The sequence below is a fragment of the Fukomys damarensis genome, unplaced genomic scaffold, assembly GCF_012274545.1.
Source record: "Fukomys damarensis isolate Sample0158 unplaced genomic scaffold, DMR_v1.0_HiC HiC_scaffold_23, whole genome shotgun sequence".
Classification (NCBI taxonomy): domain Eukaryota; kingdom Metazoa; phylum Chordata; class Mammalia; order Rodentia; family Bathyergidae; genus Fukomys; species Fukomys damarensis.
The window spans coordinates 62,669,746-62,682,493 of record NW_022900935.1 but is presented as its reverse complement, the minus strand read 5'-3'; positions in this window follow the sequence as shown (position 1 = coordinate 62,682,493).

Below are 12,748 nucleotides of genomic sequence, written 5' to 3'. Positions count from 1 at the left end.
TAGGTCCTATTTTTAGCTTTTATTTACTCTTGGATATCTGAGGGGTACTGGGAGGACACTTACTGGAAAAATTACTAATGCCTATATTTACAGAATCAATTTCTCTTTCTTTAAGGAACACCTGATTAAACCAATTTTATAATTAACAAAGACTACATATGTGGGCAGTAACTAATGCCTATATTATCAATGGCTACCTATATAAGCTGTGACTAGTACCTGTGTTGGCTAAATTAATTTTATCAGTCCTTTTAAAAAAAACATTGATTATTTTAAGCAAGAAGAATTCATCTTTAGATCATAAAAAGAGGAACAGAAACAGGGTGGAGACGCCCTAAGTCAGCTTGCCCTAAAAAGAGGAACAGAAACACAGGATGAATGTCATACAAAATGGAATTTTACACAATGGAATTTTTGCAGCTCTGTTCTGGGCAAGGGGCACAGAGAGAGCCCACCTTGACCTGAAAACTTGGTCCTTACAGTACCGGGAATCGAACTTGGGTCCTTGCACTTGGGAGGCAGGTGGCAGAACCGCTGAGCTAAACCCCGGCCCTCTGAGGTCGCATTTTCATCTCCACTTCCTGCAGAGTTTGCTTGTCTGTGGTCTGTGTCCTGGGCCACAAAGACTGTCAGTGTCCACAAGGGGAGGCTGGGGGCCGTCTTTGAGCACAGTGCAGTGCAACAGCAGACAAGAACAGAAGAGGAGAGGGAGCCAGGAAGCATCCAAACAGAAGAGCATATAGGGGTGTCCAGAATGTGTTTGGGGGCCGGGGATTTAGCTCAGTGGTGCCACACCTGCCTCTCAAGCGCAAGGTCAGAAATTCAATCCCTGGTACTGCCAAAAAAAAAAAAAAAGTGTGTTTGGGCCATAGTCCTCCCAAATGCAATTCAGATCAAAAGATAAAAATTCCAAAACTATAATTCTGGAGAAAAAAATATTTTAAAGATATTTATTTACATGTTTAAAAGGAGATTTGTTTGAGAAACAAAAAAAGACAACAGAACACTTCTGAGGCCATTTTCCACAATGAAATAGATAAGCCGGGCCTAGTGCTGTAGGCTTGTAATCCCAGCATTCGGGGAGGCTGAGGCAGGAGGAATTCATGTTCAAGACCCAGACTGGGCAACTTTAATGACTTAGTGAGAGACTCTGTCTCAAAATTAAAAATAAAAAAGATGGGGATGTTGCTCAGTGCAAAAGGCCCTAGATTCAATCCCTAGTCTCCTCCCAAAAAAATGCATGAACACATGTCGCCATGATTATATTCAAAATACAAGGGCAAATCCGGGCGTAGTGGTGCATGCCTGTGATCCCAGCACTCAGGAGGCTGAGGCAGGAGGATCGCTGTGAGTTCAAGACCAGCCTGGGCTACAATGTGAGTTCCAGGTCAGTCTCAACTACAAAGTGAGACCCTGTCTCAAAAAACAAAACCAAAGCAAAACAAAACCAAACATGAATACAAGGGCAAACCTCAACTACTATTTTCAGTCACATTGAGCCCACAGGCTGTGGCAGGAAAGTTGGTATAATTTTATTTTTATGCTCTCATTGTTTTCATTCAAAAATACTTTTTGAACAACTGCTACACACGAGCCCTCTCCGATGCTGCAAAAACAACAAATTATGTTATGGGCAGTCTTTGGGTTTTAGTTCTCCATGTCCTCTTTTGTGAGTGTCTTTGGTTCTACTGTTGTGGCTGCTTCAGATGTTTTGAACTGATTCAAAATGTTTACCTCTCACAGTCATTCTGACTGTGGGGAAGAGCCAGAAGTCGCTCTGTGCCAGATCTTTTGAATAAGGTGATGAGGATACATCGTAGTTTTCTTTTGCATTATAATGTTTTGATGGCCTGCCTGTCTTTGGGTTGGATGGCACTTGGCAGGAGAATTGGCTGCATTTTTGACCACACCATGAAAAGCCACAGGAGAGGACCCACTTCAGGAGGTGGAGGAACAATGGGATAAGTGTGTTTGGAGCAAGGTGGGCTATTTTGAGGGTCATTAAGTGGCAGTGTGTCTTTTACTGGAATAAACTTTAAAAAATTAAACATTCGCTCTAATTTTTGATCACCCCTTTTGTGTCCAAACTCATCAATATGCGTGCATTAAGTTGTGCATAGTTTTTTGTTCAGTTATAACTCAGGAAAGCTTAAAAAATGGAAACCAATGGGAAGAGATGCACTTTCACAGGTATAAATGCTTCTGTTTAGATGTCGTGCTGTTATCATTGGTTCAACAAGTTCTGATCAAAATTCGAGCTGCTTTTATTGCCCAAACTGACATGATGATCTTGAAATTCATATGGAAATGAGTAGGACCAAGTGTAGAAAAGAAATCATTGAAAAGCTACTAGGTTGTGGACTCACTTTCCAATTTAGAAACTTACAATAAAGCTACAATGTTCAAGACTATATGGTCCTGGCATAAAAACAGACAGGAATCAATGGAATGGACTGAGTCTGGAAAGACACCCTCACATTTATGGTCAGTTGATTTTTAACCAGGGCGGAGCCAATTGGGCAGAGAGAGCAGCCTTTCCCACGAATAGTACTGTGACTACTGGATACGTAATGCCAAGAATGGAGGTGGCCCTCTACCTCACACCAAGCGCAAATAATTAAAAATGGATCAGACTTAAATAGAAGAGCTAAACAATTAAAGTCTTAGGGATAAAGTAAGCACATGATACTCATTTAATCTTTGTAATCCTGGATTTGGCCGTGGATTCTTAGATATGATACCAAAGGCACAGGCCACAAAAGAAAAAAATAGAGATTTCATGGAAGCATTTTGTGCCTCAGAAAACACCATCAAGAAATGCACGAGTACATCCCACAGAATGGAAGAAAGTATTTGCAGTCATGATCTGGTCAAATTTCTTGAATACATAAAGGATACTGACAACAGTCAAATGTCAAATCACTAAATTTTTTAAATAAAAAAATTTTAAAGATCCTGCTCTAAAGAAGATATGCTGCTAATAAGCACACAAAACTATGTTCAGAGCCACTACTCATTAGGGAGATGAAAATCAAACCCGCAACAAGAAACCACTTCACACCCACTATATTGAGAAAGAAGTTGTTGGCAATGGTGTGGAGAAATAAAAATCTTCATCCCTTCTGGTGCAAATGGAGCAAAGAAAACAGGTTGGAAATTCCTTAGAAAGTTAAACAAAGTTGCCAAACAATGCAGGGATCCTACACCCACCTATATACCCAGGAGAATTCTTTTAAATGTTCATACAAAATCTTGTGCATGAATGTTTGCAATAGCCAAATAGTCAACATAATACCCAGATGGTGTAAATAACAGTTGATATCTTCCTGGTCAAGGAAGATGCCCAGATCATGACTCCCCGGGAAAGCTTTGGAAGTCGTGACCCCTAGGTGCCCAGGGAGCTGCCCGAATCAGAGGATGGGTCGCGCATTGGAAACACCCACGAGGCTGTGTAGGAAACGTCGCCGTGTTCAGGTGAGGAACTGGAGAAGTTGGCACTGCAGGGTAGCGGACAGCGCCGGTGCTGGTCCCTGACAGCCTAGAGCCAGAGCCGTGTGGGGCTGGAAGTGTTCCGCGCCGCCCATCCTGCTTCTCAGTCCCGTTCAGCGATGTAGAAATGTCAACAGCAACTGCCGGCTGTTTGTTATGAGGCTAAAATAAGTAAACAGACAAACCCCGAAGAAAGGTGACTGGTGCTTCTGGAGTGCCCAGCCGTGGCGAGTCTGGAAGAAAGAGCAGGACTTGCGGCCCTGGGGCCCCAGACACTGGGGGGACATAGTAAGGGACAAGTCCGGGAAGTGCTGGCTCCTCTCCTACCCTGGCAGGGCTGAGGGGTGCGAGGCTTCACCGCTCTCAGAAACCACATCGTGTCTGCAGGGAGGTGTAGAGCAGGGCTGGGACTCCTGGCGTATGGGTCCCGGCACTCAAATTCAGAGACGGGAAGGGCCTTGCGCAGAGCCACAGCACTGAACAGGGATGAATCTAAGGCAGCAAATGTAGTTGGTTCCCGAGGGACAGAGACCCCGAGCCCCTGCAGACCCTCGATTATGGCCTGGATGCTGAGCGCCAGCACGGCACGCTCCGTTTCCCATTTCCTCCTGCCCCGGAGTGGCTACAGGGCAATGCTTGGCGGAAGTGCTCACCCCAGATTATGGCCCAACCTGCCTCAACTCCTGCCTCTACATTTCCCCTGGGGCCTGGGGTCAGGTGACCATGCTATGTAACAGCCACCTGCCTCAGAACTCAGAACATTCCAGACCAACTGCCCAACTGCCTCAGAACCCAGAACATTCTGGAACAACTGCCCAACTGCCTCAGAACCTAGAACATTCTGGAAGAACTGCCCAACTGCCTCAGAACGTAGAACATTCCGGAACAACTGCCCACCTGACAGTGGTATAAATAGCTTCACCCAACTGACAAATCTAGATGAGCAGTTGACTGGGAACGGGGAAGGTGGCCTGGCGGGGTGGGATGTAGACCAGTGCAAGTCTGTGGTCTCTGGTTGACTCCTAAACTTCTCAATGGAGGCTGGGCGGGTAGACCAAGGCCTGGCTGTAGCTGGGTAATATTGTACCTGAACTGAGCTGGCACCTTCCTATTCATTCACATCCTTCCTCCTCTGTTCAATCACTGCTGATTTGGGCTCGTGTTGCGCCATTCCAGGAAGGGAGGCTGCGGGGCAGCAGTTACAGGAAGGGGTCCATGGCTCCCCACCTCCAGCATTTGCCAGATGCCCGTTTTGGTGCTGCAGAACCTCTGCTGGGCACAGGCAGGTGGTTTCCTGGGCCCCGTTCCCTTTTCGGTCTATTGTGTATTTGAACGTTTGGAGGCCGGTTCTTCTTGCACCCTTGAGTCTCGGTGGGCAAATACACTGCAAATGGGACCACTGTTTCCATGTTGGTGCCGGAAATCAGGGAAAGAAAGAATCCTCTTTCCCAGGTGCCACTTCTGTCCCCTTGTCCCCCTCCGCCTCTGGAGCTGTGAAGGGGGCTGAGGCAGAGGGCTCTTGCCACGGGTGCAAGCTTCCAGTACCCCACGGGCTGACGGGGTGCAGCTCCTTTGGGAGGGGCAGTGGGTGGCTGAGAGCGCGGCTGGCGGACTGGGCCTGCTTCTCTGTGTCGTGCTGGGCTGTTTGATGTGGCACGTGTGGGGCAGGCCCCGGGAGTGACTGGTGCTTCCTGAGTGCACACGCGCGCTCAGACCTCCAGCGTGCGGAGGCCCGGGCCAGACGAGAGGGGGTGGCTGGCGGGTTGGGTGATTGGTCCGTCCCGAGCTGCGGACGGGGGAAGGCCACTTGGCAGCCTGCAGGCGGCTGTGGCCTCTGTAGCACAGGGGAGGTGTCGGCTCTGCCCTGTGACCCCATGGGGGGTGTCACTGTGTCGTCGATCGAGTGTCTTCTCCTTGTACTGCCAAGGCAGTGCTGTTCTCCAGGGCTGAGGCCCCTTTGAGCAGCCCTAGGACATCTGTCAGGTCACTGCCTGTGTCCGAGTCCTCACCGTTGTCCTCGGTGCGGCACTCCTCCTTCATCTTGTCGCCATTTGAGAGCTCAGTTCGATTTCTTGGACTCCCAGCTCTCCCACCCCAGGAGACAGAGATTGAGGCCGTGGGACAGGGCTCAGTGTGCAGCCACAGCTCCCCGCTCTTGCGTCCTGGCCCCTGTGGGGCTGCAGGGAAGGGGAGGGGTCTCAGTGGTGAGTGAATGGAGAGAGGTGTTGACGTGGTCTCCATGGCCTTCTTCTGCAGCTCTAACAGGCACTGCACACACCCATCTCCTTCTGAAAAGCGCTGCTGAGCTGCTTGTGCAGCGCCCTCATCTCGGCCTGTTCTCCCTGCAGCCTCACTTTGGCTGCCTGCTGGGGGTGGGGAAAGGGAGTCAGACCAGGGGCAGGCTGGGGCTAAGGATGCTAGGACCCCAGGAGCCCTTCCCTAGCTTTCCTCCTAAACCACTGAGCCCACTTCCTGTCCAAGCACTTCCTCCAGAAAGACCTCACCCCGGCCCCATAGGGTGTCTCAGGCTGTAGCCCAAAGGTAGTTCCAGGTCCTCTCATGACCCAGAGTCCCCCACCCTTACAGCACCTCATGCCCATCACTAAAGGTGGTGTCCCCAGCGTCCTACAAGGCAGCCCCAGTGTGGGCCCCGCATACTGAGTTGTTGGTAATATTAGGCTGTGAGGTACGTAACCCCCATCTGGAACTCCTTTGCAGACATCGGCATCCCATTTTCCAAGCATACGGTGTAAAGCTCAGAGTGGTTAAGTGAGCAGCCCAAGGCCATCCATCCCATAACAGCTGGCTCAGCACGACCTTCCCCACTTGCACAACACCTTTTATGTTGTAGAAGTCACCTGTGTCCAACCTGCCCAGCCTGATGGTAAATCTTGCCTTTGAGCTGTTGGATCTCACTGTGCAGGTCCTGGATGATGAGTATAATGGGCCATGTGATAGGAAAGAGTTGTGCTTCACCTGCAGGGAGCACAGGGCGGGGACAGAGGGGTGCAGTCCCCCAGGAGCCAGGCTCTCTTCCATCCTCTCAGGACCTTCTGGTATGGCTTCCTTTCTCCTTCCCTTCTGCCTCTCTCAGTCCTGATGAAGTAGGGCCTCCCTGACTTCAACTCCATGTCTTTCTGTCACATCTAACATGTCTCTGCTAGGTCTGTAGTCCTAAAGTGCTGCTTCTGCTCATCAACCTTCAGCGGCTCCCTACTGCCTTGATGGAATACCCTACTTCCTTTACGTGGTGCTGAAGATTCACTACGCTGATTTTTTTCTGAGTCACCGCCCCCAAACAAATAATTCTCTGTATTCAAGAAACTCCTGCTCACCTCGTATCTACTAACTCTGTCTCATCTTTGGAATTTTACCACTTCCCACCTTAGAGTATTCTCCTTATACTTCACAATACTTGGGAGGCTGAGGCAGGAGGACGGCAAGTTTGAATTCAGCTTGGGCAACTTGGCAAGACTTTCTCAAAATAAAAAATAGGAGGGTCATAGCCCAGTGGCAGAGTGCCTGCCGATCCTTCGGGAGGCCCTGGGTTTGATCCCTCACTACAAGGGGAGAAAACGGGAGTTAGTGTAGTTTGAAGAGCATTCGGAGGAGAATCGCACATCGGTGACCGTTTTGTGGCATTTGAACAACCTCCACTTCTGATCATCTCTGCGGAAGCTCTTCGCGCTGGCTACCCGGGCTGTGTGTCCCACTTGCCGGGGCTGCGGCCGGCAGCAGAGGGGCCATGCTGAGCACGGGTCGGAGTCTGACTGCATGGGTGGACTGAGGCCTGGCTGGGAACAGATGGCGGCTGTGCTGCCCCGCATGCCGGCCTCTCTGCTGGGCGTTCTTCCTCACCCCGGCTCTGTGCCACAGGGCTGGGGGACGGGGCCTTATTGCCGCAAAGGGCAGAGCCATCGTCACCACTGTCTGTGACCCCACCCGAGAACCCTTCCTGAGGACGCCTCGGGTCCTACATCCCTGTCACCAGCGTCCATACTCCTGACCGGATGGTGCTGTCCCTCCTCCCTGATCCTCAGAGCACCCGGATAGCGAGGACCCTGTCCTCCCACCACCCGGCCTGCCCCCGAAGTCCATTGCTTCTCTTGGAGAAATCTCCGGCTCTAGGCTGCCAATGGTTGGAGTCAGGTTTTGACAGATACCGAATCTCAGGACCACTGGGTATGGCTGTGCTTTGCTGTAATGTCAGTGGCCGGGGTGGGTCAAGAGTCTCCCCAAGCTGAGGAACGCTGTATGGCGTGTTCCCCGAGTGTGCTTAGTGGTATCGACATACAGTCTCGGGCTTGTGCCCTGCAGAAGAGTCTGTATTCTGGATTTTCCAGTAGCTGCTCCCCTCCTGCTGTGTTTGAGGTGTCTCTCATTAGCCGATCACTAACACAGCCCTCTCTTCTAGATCTGACATTCAGTGGCCCCTTCTGCTGCCGTACTGTTCAGACCTGCTTTTAATCTCCAGGATTTCTGCTTGGAACTTATTTTACAGATTCCCACTCTTTTCTGTGCTGGCATTCATGTTTTGCATCTTCAGCCTCACTCAGTTTTTATTAGTGTCTTCTCTAGACTCACTTCTTTCTCATTTGTCTCGCTAGGGTGATTACCTGTTCAGTTATAACTTCTCTGGATTTGCTGAGTACCTTACTGAAACGGTTTGGCCACCTCCCTTGATGCCCTTTCCAACATCTCTGCTGTGTGGCCTGATTTCCTCTGCCTTGGTGCCCCCTGGATCTGCTTTTGAAGACATTTTTGCTGCCTTGTTTTCTCATGTTTGTTTGTTTTTTTGTTCGTGTTGTTTTGTTTTCTGTGCTGGGGCCTGCAGCTTCTTTGGCCCAGTTTCCAGGTCTTCGGGAATGATCCACAGTGTTGTTTCTGACCCCCAGGCCTACAGAGAAGACAACAGACAGCGCCAACTATGTCTTCTTCACTAGAGTCGTAGTCATAGCAACAAGGGCGCCAGATATGAACTGGATCCTAGCAAATCCTAAGAACCAGTCATGAACCAGCCTTAAACAGAGTGAAGCGCTCTGATTTTAGTGTGGACACACGGGCTACTCAGATACTGACCCGAAGTAAATCAAACCTTTAGATCCTGCTGGATATAGGCAGTGAGGCTGAACTCCAGCAGACCTCTGAACCAATGCCCCCCTTCAGTCCCATGCCCTCTGAGGGTCACCTCCACCAGACTCCCCGCCCCTGAACACAGGCCTTGTGGCCCTGCTGGCCCCAGCCTGAGCTTCTCAGGGGCCCTCAGGAGAGCACAGTCACCCTCTCCAAGCCTGTCTCCCAGGTCTGTCTCTCACGCAGTCTCTGTGGAAGAGGGGAACCCTTTAGTCCTGGGTGAAACTCTTCAGGTTTGGTTCTGTCCTAGCTTGGTCTTTGTCCCTTCTGCCTCCCCGTGTTAAGGGGAGCCAAGGCGCAGAGCTAGCTAAGACTTGGTAGTTGGGCTGCTCTCCTCTTCCTCTCAGGTCGTGGCTTGAAGTGCCAGGTTTCAGCAGCGGTGGTGAGCTTGCCTAGGTGCCTGGTCTGTGTGGGCCGAGCTGGGCCTGCAGCCTTGACCAGGGCTGTGTGGTTCTTGGTGAAGTGCCCAGCATCAGGAATGGCTGTGACACGGCGGGGCCTCTGCTCCCAACCTCAGCCACGCCACGGTTTGTCAGACACTGTCGGATGTTGGCAGTTTTGGTGGCTTGGTGGGCGGAGCGGGGCCTCCACTCTCCTCTTAGGCTCTATTTCTATATTGCACAGTGCATCAGTGTGAAACCATCAAATGTGGCTCCCTAGGATTCTAAACAAGCCCATGTCTTAGTGAGCTGTTTCAGTAATGCCATCCCGTGGGTGGACTGGAACAGTAATCCCCACCTTACTAGTTACAGAGTAAGGTCTGGGGCTCCCTATGGTTTCTGGGCATGATGAGCAGGGCAGGGAGCAGAGGCTCTGTGGTCATAGGCCAGGAAGGGTGGGCAGAGCAGGAGGCTGGCACAGGGTTTCCGCGTGTGCAGGGCTGAGTGAACCCTCGGCTGCAGGGTGCTGAGCCACGGGATTCCGGATGTTGTGCTTAGCTGTTTTCCCTCAGGGTTTTTATGGTTTGTGTCTGTCTGTGCATTCCCCAAAGCCTCACGCAGTCAGAGGGGGGCTTTTCAGTGGTGGCTGGATCTAGAGTGTGTGGTTCTGGATCAGTCCACTGACTAGCTTAGCATAGTTCTGGCTAGGATTAAGGGTGTGAGTACTACACCCACCCTAGGGCGGGTACCCTGCATAAAATCTAAGGGACAGGAGGAGGGCTAATGTGCTCTCACCTGCCTGCTTGGCATGGACGGTTTCTCCTCTGCGATGCCCCTCTGCCACGCCACCCTGCCTCGGAAGCAGCCTACTGTGGACTGAAACCTGTACGAACTGAGTGAAATAAACGTTTCCTCCTTTAACTTTGGGTGTTGGATATTTTGTCTCAGCATCGAGAAAAGTAAGATGGGGTTGTGTTTGCACCAAAGGATTTAAAAAGGAAAACCAGCGTGGGTTTTTATATATATATTTATGTTTATTCTAAATTATAATATGGAAAATATAGAAATATAAATATAAAATATAACAAATATATAAATATAAGAAATATATGAACATTTTTAGACAAGGTCTTGCTGCCCAGGCTAACCTTGAATTCGTGGCAGTCCCCTTGCCTCAGCCTCCTGAGTGCCGCGCTTACTGTCTTGTTTCCAGTATGAATCCTTAACCTGTATGATGTGCAGCGAGCTATGGGTACCTTACTTCTCTTAGTGTACATCTCTAGTCTACGGTGGGGACGTGGAGGTAGTCGTATTCACACTCTGCTGTGGCTTGTGCCTCCCCTGGCCTTGGGAATCACTGCTTGATCCAGGAGCTGCGGGGCTCAGGACTCACCAGGGCCAGGGAAGGAATCTGGGACAGGGACACAGCCTGGGGGTAACCCTGGCCGGGAGGCAGAGTGTGCCTGGGAGGTCCTCTGGGACCAACCTGCTGGGGCTCTCAGGGTCTGGGATCACAGAGGTGCATCTGCTGCCCTTGTCTGGCCGGAAGGAGATCACGAAGGACAGGATAAAAAGCGGATGAAGGATGCAGTGAATGCCATGCAGACTGAACTTCTTGTCTGATTCTTCCTCTAAGCAGTGGCAGTGACGCTTCACGTCCACAGGTGCAGCAGTGGCCGATGGCCATGGGAACAGAAAAGGTCCCCGCTGCTCCTGTGTCTTGCCTTGCCTTGCCAGGTGTCAGTCCCCTCTTGGGTCCTCGTTTCTGTGCTCCTTTTCTGGGGCCGGTGTCTTCCCACATCTGCAATGAGGGAGGGGCTCACTAAGGTAGAATTTCCTCTGCCCTTCAATTCTCCAGCAGGGACCAGAAGCCATAACCCTGGTCACAAACTGGAACGACCTAAAGAAGGGATGGTGTGGCTCCTGTTTGTGCACACCAGGCCTGGTGATAGAAACCCCAGGTCCCCCTAAAGTATCCAGGGCTGAGGCCGTGCTGTCAGTGGGCAGGCGGACCAGAATGGCCTGGCCTCAGGGGAAGAAGTTCCCCTGGGGCCAGCAGGAGGCCCCCGGACAGGAGAGAGGAATGGTGTCTGTGTGAAGACACTGTGATGTGGCCCATGTGATGCTCTGTGACAGTGTGAGGTCACCTGGGCAGATCATCGATGCTGGGGCCCACATCCGCCAGACCAAGCTGCTCAGAGGGCCCTGGCCCCTGCCGAGCCCTGCCCTTCCCCCACAGATCCAACCTCCCTGTCCCAGATCCTGGAGAACCTCTGTGAAGTGTACTTGAGAACCTGTACAACCTCTACAAAGTGTACCTGTGAGAGCAGGAGGAGGACAGCCTGGAGCTGGCCACCATCATGGACCACGTGGTCTCCAGGGCCCGGAAGGTGGGCGTGTGAGGGGTGGCAGCGCTGGGAGTATGCAAATGCCAGGGAGGGGCTGCCACCCACAGTGGGATGGGACCGGGCTAGCTGGTGGGCGGGCACCCCAGAGAGTTGCTTCTCTCTCCTCCTTATCCCATCCCACGCCTTGGCCAGCCCGAGTAAGGGCCTCATCCCTACGCATTCCTCACTGGCCCCAGATGACCTCCCAGGTGCCCGGGGCATTCAGCGGTGCCGCTGAGGCTGCCTAGCAAACTTCAGCCTCCTCCTGGGGATCCAGGACCCACCCCACTGCCCTTCGTCCAGGGCTTCCAGCCCACGTGACAGTCCTTGTCACTCTGTGTGCCTTTGTCACCCTCTGCTGTCACCTGATCAGGACCAGGCCTTCTGACTGCCCACTCCTGTTCTCCCCTCCCTAGGACTGTTTAATGCCCAAAATTACCCAGCAGAAGTCACACTGACCCCAGATTACTGATTCGGAACTCAGCCCCTGCAAACACCACCCTACCCCCCTCAGCACAGAGATGTGAGGCCACATCCTTCAGTCCCCTTTTGTCACCTGTCGGGGCAGTGTGCAGTGTCACCAGATCAAGGGTCAACAGGGAAGTTGCAGACTTAACAAAAGGAAGGTTTGGAGCCGGACTCCCAGGTTCTTTCTCCCCACCAACACCTTGTCCTCTAGGGGGCCGGACCTCAGGGCCACCAGCCTGGTCACCAGCCACCCATCCTCGTCTGCCATCATCAGTAAAGCCCACCGTGAGTGCATGGCCAGACGGGCCTGGCCAGTGAAGAGCTCCTCTGCCCACTCCACCTCCCATCCTGGTTGGCAGCCTGGTGACCCAGGTGGTGAGCTCCAGGCACCCGCTGACCCCACAGGGCTGCGTCTGGGCGTGGGCACACAAGAGTGGACACCCACCAGTTGGGATGCAGTCTTTCCAAAAGGGACTGGACCCACCCCGAGGCCTGCTGCCTCTGCTAAGGGGACACGGGGTCCCTGCTGTGTTCAAAATCTTTCCCTTCCCAACCACTTCGCTCCAGGCCCCACCCGCAGACAGCCTGGGCTTCCACTTCAACTTTTCCCTGATAACAGTAAGAATCTGTAGCGATCCACTTGCCCAGAAAGTACGTGTGCCCTGCTGCCTGGCATCTTCTGTCTACCCTGCTCAGATCACCAGCCCAAAGCCCTGTGCTCCCTTCACCCTGCTGAATGAGCCACAAATTGGGTGCTGCCTGTCCCGTAGTCACCAGTGCCCCTGGGGTGCCAGCCACCTGCTCAAGGATGTGGAAAGATGGAGCGAAATCAGAAATCAGAAAAGGGACACCTGGCACCTACGATCACACCACCTGCACCCAACCATAATT